Here is a 7,594-nt window from a genome sequence, read left to right as displayed (position 1 = left end):
CAAGTTACCTGTTTAGAATAAACAATAGAAACCATAACCTGAAGCCAATGAATTACTCTTCGAAGCTGCAGTTTCACAGCAAGGCTTTATAGAGTGTCTACTAGCAACTTAATTAGTTTATGCCAGAGATATCTGATCCTGCAGCACAGATCAGGAAACCAGAGGGAGACTCTCATCTGCCCCCAAAAAGTAATATTTTCGTTTCTGCAAACTTTTGTAGTGAAGTATATGGAATGTGGATTCATCAATTATAGTGAAACACATTGATATCTCTCAACTAAATCCTAAAAATATTCTATTATATTAATTCTGGCGAAATAAACTCATGTTTGAGCTTTTAATGAATTTCTGATTTAACAAGCGGCATGAACTGTCCGTAGTAATCAGCATAATTTTACTTATATCGAAGAGCCGAAACATACTGTAACATGGAACTGACAACATAACAATTTTTTATCACTGGATCTTACCTGGGACACCAATAGCTGTCAGAACAAGATAGTAAATGGCATAGAACAAACCCGTCACATATCCATGCATTTTTTAACAGGAAACGAGATGTCCTTTTTCTGATTTTCAGTCGATTCTTTGATATAGTGCAATTAAAGTATCCCTTTATATGACCGTTAAAATACAAAGGAGACAAGGTAGTGGCATCAAATATGGACCAATCAGGTAAGGTGACATCGTCACTGACGTGGATTGGACTCATTAAGTGAGCAGGTTAACACCCTTGGAATTTCCGTGTGTCTCAATATCTAACAAACCTATAGCATATTGTTTATTTGTAGAAATAAACTCGTGTCTGCATCATTCTTCAAAATTTTACGAATTTTTAATTTTATTGTCATAGAAATATAGAAATCTACAACACATTACAGGCCCTTCAGCGCATAATGTGCCGACCATGTAACCTACTCGAGAATCTGCCTAGAATTTCCCAACCGCAAAGTTTTCTGTTTTTCTAAGCTCCGTGTACCTATCTAAGGGTCTCTCAAAAGACCCCATTGTATCGGCCTCTACCACATTCGCTGGTACTGCATTCCACGCACACATCACTCTGTATGAAGAACTTACCTGCCATTCCCTTTGTACCTACTTTGAAGCACCGTAAGCTATGCTCCCTCGTGTTAGCCATTTCAACCTTGTGAAAAAGCCTCTTGTTATCCATACGATCAATGTATCCCATCATCTTATACATTTCTATCAGGTCACCTCCATCCTCCGTCACTCTGAGGAGAAAAGGTCAAGTTCATTTTACTTATTCACATAAGGCATGCTCTCCAATCCAGACAATATTCTTGTAAACCTCTGCACTCTCTTTATAGTATCCACATCCTTCCTGTAATGAGGTAAGCAGAACTGAGCACAGTACTCTAACTAGGTTTTAACTATGGTCTATAGCTGTAACATTACCTCACGGATCTTGAACTCAATCCCATAGTTGATGAAGGCCAACATAACGTACTCCTTCTTAACAGCACTGTCAACCTGCGCAGCAGCTTTGAGTGTCCTATGGACACGGATCCCAAGATCTCGCTGATCTTCCACACTGCCAAGAGTCTTACCATTAAAATTATTCTGTCTTCAAATTTGACCTAACTAAATGAAACACATTACACTTATCTGGGCAGAACTCCATCTGCCACTTCTCAGCCCAATTCTTCATCCCAACGTTGTTGCGCTGTAACCTTTGACAGCCCTCCAGACTATCCACAACACCCCAACTTTTGTGTCATCAGCAAACTTACTAACCCACCTCTCTACTTCCTCATCCAGGTCATTTATGAAAATCACAAAGACGATAGGTCGCAGAACAGATCCCCGTTGAACATCACTGGTCACCGTCCTTCATGCAGTATATGAACCATCCACAACCAACTTTTGCCTTCTATGGCCAGACCAATTGTGTATCCACAAAGCAAGGGCTCCATAGATCCCATCCCTCATTACTTTCTGAATGATCCTCGCAAGGGGAACCTTATCAGATGTTTTACTGAAATCCATATACACGACGTCCACTGCTCTGCCTTCATCACTCTGTTTTGTTATATACTCAGTCCTGCCCTTGACAAAGCCATGATGACTATCTCCAATCAAACTATATCTCTCCAAATGCTCATAAATGCTCCCTGTCAGGATCTTCCCCAACAACATGCCCACCATTTTGAATTATAATACAGAGGGCTAACTGAATGCGTTCTCAATTGATATAAGACAGATTAACGATCGAATGTTATGGACCGGTCCGTGGAGTCTGCATTCCGGTTCACGGTCCGGTCCATCGACCCTTACTCCAGGTTTTCCTGTCTACCCTGTTTCTGTTCCTGTTGAGCAATAACTGAGGCAGCTGATTCTCGTTCGGGCTGGCTGCATAAATACCTGCGGAGACCAGGGCGTGGCTGCTGGATTGTTCTTGTCGTTACTCCTTGTGTCCCTTCCCCTGCCATCTATTTCCTCGCCTGAAGCCCGGCCTTTTCTTACCGGTAATACTCGCCTCGCCTCGCCTGTAGTATTGGAGCCACCCTGTACTTAGCTGCCTTCCTGTCTCTTGCCTCCGCCGGGTAAGCCAGGCCGTATTTTCGTTACCCTACGGTCGGTTCTGTCCCTTCCTATCCCTTGCCTCCGTCGGGAGCTGATCCGCGCCCTGCCCAGGAGGAGCTTCAAGACCCCAAGCCTCAAGTCTCTAGCCAAGCCTCTCCTCAAGTCGCTAGCCAAGCCTCGCCTTAAGTCTCTAGCCAAGCCTCGCCTCAAGTCTCCAGCCACGCCTCGCCTCAAGTCTCCAGCCTCCAGCCTCGCCTCTAGTCTCCAGCCTCCACCTTCGCCTCTAGTTTCCAGCCTCCAGCCTCCAGCTTCGCCTCAAGTCTCCAACCTCCAGCCTCGCCTCTAGTCTCCAACCTCCAGCCTCGCCTCGTCTCAAGCCTGAAGACTCCAGCCTCGACCTGCCTGCCAGCCAAGTCACGTCCTTGCCTGGTTCTGGGGTCCGAGCCAGAGGCAAGACCCAGTTTCTAGGTCCTTGCCCAGTGTCTGGTTCGGAGTCCAGGCCCGGGTTCCTAGCTCTCTTGTGCAGCCCTGTTGCGGGTTCCCGGTTTTAGTGTCCATGTCCTAGCCCTCACCCTGTATCCTAGTCCTGTCCCTAGTACTTCAGTGTCTGTGTCTTGCACTTGCATCCGTTCCCAGCCACCACCTTATGACATCGAAATGATTAATTAGTTTATTTAAAATTCTCAGCCTTTTAATTTCTTTATCATTGTTTTGGTATGTACAATACATAGAACATAAGAAATAGAATAGTACAGTGTTTTGTCAATGCTGGCAGCTTGACGGTTATGAGGATCAAGGAAGCCCTACTTGCAAGGAGTTGTGAGTGTTGGTGATGCATCAGGTCACGGAGTTACTAATCCGGAAGTCAGAGCACATGCTTCGCCATTGCAATTATGGAATTCAATTTGTTGCATAGAAAACTTGCAAACATTAAGACGCTTACTTCCGATTTAAAATGTGTTCATTGCCAGGCTAATTGGTTACTATAGAATTTACTGCCCTACGTTGGTAGTGGGGTGCTAATGGTAGATTCAATGAGGTTGTGAGGGTCACTTTGTTGGGGATTCATCTAGAACGTCGGACTGATAAATTTGCACTGACAGCCAAAGTAAGTTCGAAATCTATCTGTTTGAGAAAGGCATAAACTCAGATTACTCCCGCACCTCATGCCTGCAGTTATTACCCCCCTGCTGATCACGCGTCTTTGTTTTGACAGCTCATTGAAATTAATGAAATTTAGGAAGCAAGGATCAGATGGGTCTATTGAGGAATATAGGGAAGCAAGAAAGGAGCTTAAGAAGAGGCTGAGAAGAGCAAGAAGGGGGCATGAGAATGCCTTGGCGAGTAGGGTAAAGGAAAATCCCAAGGCATTCTTCAATTATGTGAAGAAAAAAAGGATGACAGGAGTGAAGGTAGGACCGATTAGAGATAAAGATGGGAAGATGTGCCTGGAGGCTCTGGAAGTGAGCGAGGTCCTCAATGAATACTTCTCTTCGGTATTCACCAATGAGAGGGAACTTGATGATGGTGAGGACAATATGAGGGAGGTTGATGTTCTGGAGGATGTTGATATTAAGGGAGAGGAGGTGTTCGAGTTGTTAAAATACAAATGTTTGTACATTAGGACGGATAAGTCCCCGGGGCCTGACGGAATATTCCCCAGGCTGCTCCACGAGGCGAGGGAAGACATTGCTGAGCCTTTGGCTAGGATCTTTATGTCATTGTTGTCCACGGGAATGGTACCGGAGGATTGGAGGGCGGGGAATGTTGTCCACTTGTTTAAAAAAGATAGTAGGGATAGTCCGGGTAATTATAGACCAGTGAGACTTAAATCTGTGGTGGGAAAGCTGTTGGAAAAGATTCTTAGAGATAGGATCTCTGGGCATTTAGAGAATCTTGGTCTGAGCAGAGACAGTCAGCATAGCTTTGTGAAGGGCAGATCGTGTCTAACAAGCCTGATAGAGCATATGATGAGGGCAGTGCAGTGGATGTGAACTATATGGATTTTAGTAAGGCATTTGACAATGTTCCACATGGCAGGCTTATTCAGAAAGTTAGAATGCATGGGATCCAGGGAAGTTTGGCCAGGTAGATTCAGAATTAGCTTGCCTGCAGAAGGCAGAGGGTGGTGGTGGACGGAGTACATTCAGATTGGAGGGTTGTGACTAGTGGTGTCCCACAAGGATCTGTTCTGGGACCTCTACTTTTCGTGATTTTTATTAACGACCTGGATGTTGGGGTAGAAAGGTGGGTTGGCAAGGTTTGAGACGACACAAAGGTTAATGGTGTTGTAGACAGTGTAGAGGATTGTCAAAGATTGCAGAGAGACATTGATAGGATGGAGAAGTGGGCTGAGAAGTGGCAGATGGAGTTGAACACGGAGAGGTGTGAGGTGGTACACTTTGGAAGTCAAACTCCAACGCAGAGTACAAAGTAAATGGCAGGATACTTGGTAGTGTGGAGGAGCAGAGGGATCTCGGGGTACATATCCACAGATCCCTGAATGTTGTCTTACAGGTGGATAGGGTAGTTAAGAAAGCTTATGGGATGTTAGTTTTCATAAGTCGAGGAATAGAGTTTAAGAATCGCGATGTAATGATGCAGCTCTGTAAAACTCTGGTTAGGCCGCACTTGGACTATTGTGTCCAGTTCTGGTCACCTCACTATAGGCAGGATGTGGAAATATTGGAAAGGGTACAGAGGCGATTCACCAGGATGCTGCCTGGTTTAGAAATTATGCATTATGATCAGAGATTGAGGGAGCTAGGGCTTTACTCTTTGGAGAGAAGGAGGATGAAAGGAGATATGATGGAGGTGTACAAGATAATAAGAGGAATAGATAGAGTGGATAGCCAGCGCCTCTTCCCCTGGGCACCACTACTAAATACAAGAGGACATGGCTTTAAGGTAAGGGGTGGGAAGTTCACGGGGGATATTAGAGGAAAGTTTTTTACTCAGAGTTGGTGGTGCGTGTAATGCACTGCCTGAGTCAGTGGTGGAGGCAGGTACACTCGTGAAGTTTAAGAGACTACTAGACAGGTATATGGAGGAATTTAAGTTGTGGGGGGGGGGGCGTTATATGGGAGGCAGGTTTTCAGGGTCGGCACAACATTGTGGGCCAAAGGGCCTGTACTGTTCTATGTTCTATGTTCTAACTGCAACAAATGAAAATATGAGCTCAAAAAGCATATTCATGGAGTAAGATGTCTGATGGCATCAAAGGATGTGGCGTGTGGGGTGGGGGGAAACCAGAAGCTAACTACTAAATAGGAATCAGAAATTAAGATGCTGGACATAATCCGGGAAGGATAGTTTAGTGGAATGTGGACAACAAAATGGGTGGAGTGGATTGTAATGCCATACTTCATCATCGGCGTAAGCTGAGGGGAAACTACTTACACACTGTATTACCCTATAACAAAGACAGTTTTATTGTAACTGTGCAACATGCCGTTGCTGGCATCCGAATCTTTACGCTGACCTATGCACCCAGCAACATCAGCCCCCATGAATTTATCTGAAACCAAACCTCCTTGCTGCCTTGTCGTAACTGAATTTATTGTAGAGCGTCCCACCGATACCATTTGTCATGGATTCACTATATGATGCAACATAAAACAGTAGTCTGAATCGGTTAAGCTAAAACATTTAGTTTAATGCATGTATTTCATAATAGTCATTGCCTAATTTAGTTAGTTAGATGGCGTATGTCGTGACAAAATCTGAGTAAAACAGGCTCTTCGGCTCACCCAGTCTGCGCACAATATCAAGCCCCGATTTAGATTAATCTTAAACTAAACCTATTTTATTATCTTATCGACACCATCACATTCCACTGCTTACCTACAGGATACGGAGAATTTTCAGCGACCCATCGCCTACCAACACCAGTACATTTGGAATGTGGGAAGAAACTGGAGTTCCTGACGAAAATCCACGTCAGCTTTATCAACATTTGTAATGCTGATTTTTATTAAGGTGATTCCCAGCGCTCTAGTTCCCACGGTCATTGATCATTGCCCGGAATGTGCTGCCTGTTATGGCGGCAGAGGTAAACACATTAGAGGCTTTTAATAACGTTTGGATAGGCTCAGGGATGTTATGAAGATGGAGGGATGTGGACGTGGTGCACGTAGGTGGAATTACTTGTATTCATCAGTAAGCATTAATAAGTATCAACAATTTTCTTAAAAATCTTGAAAAACTTCCCGAATTTTTGACAGAAGGTAAAACATATCTCTTGCCTGAAGGAGACACCACAAACGGCCCATCAAAATATCGTCCTATATAAAATTGTAAGATCGTGCATCTCGAAACTAATCACCACTCAGTTAGAAAAGCACAATATACTTACAGAGGAACTGAAAGGACGTAAAAAAAAAAAGAACAAAATTTAATAGATTCTGTAATTCTACATCAAACCCAGCGGGAAAGCAGTAATCTTTCATGATGTTACGTTGACTACCCAAAAGCATTTGATTCGGTCCCATACTCATTTAATAGAAATTCTTAATGTATATAAACTTGTGAAATTCTTCTAATATAATCACTCTCTTTATTAACAACCATAATGTAAGAATCTTTGTTTACAAAATAAACCGATACATTTTCCAGGGCGACTCTCTAAGCCCACGGTGGTTTTGTCTAGCTTTAAACTCCTTCTCTGATTTAGTGAATCGTAAGAAGATTGGGTGTCAAATCAGAAACAAGGAAACGAAGTATACCTTGCCACATCTTCTGTCCATGGACGGTTTGAAGTGTTATGCTTATCAGTAAAGCTAAAGCGACAAATAGTAGAGCTATTTTCGAAAGATATAAACATGAACGTTGGGCTGGATAAGTGCATAACATTAAACATCAAGAAAGACGCAATGGAGCTGATACAATTCAAAACGGAGCAGCAGGATACAATACAACCGATAGGTGAATATGAAACATAGGTATCCTGGATGTCAACGACCAAAGAAAATAGACAATAGTGCAATAAAGGGAAAACCCTCGACCGAATATACTGCAAGGCTTAACAAAATCTGCTAAACAGAGCTCTATA

The sequence above is a fragment of the Mobula hypostoma genome, chromosome 10 (genome assembly GCF_963921235.1).
Source record: "Mobula hypostoma chromosome 10, sMobHyp1.1, whole genome shotgun sequence".
Lineage (NCBI taxonomy): Eukaryota > Metazoa > Chordata > Chondrichthyes > Myliobatiformes > Myliobatidae > Mobula > Mobula hypostoma.
This window is presented reverse-complemented; position numbering follows the sequence as displayed.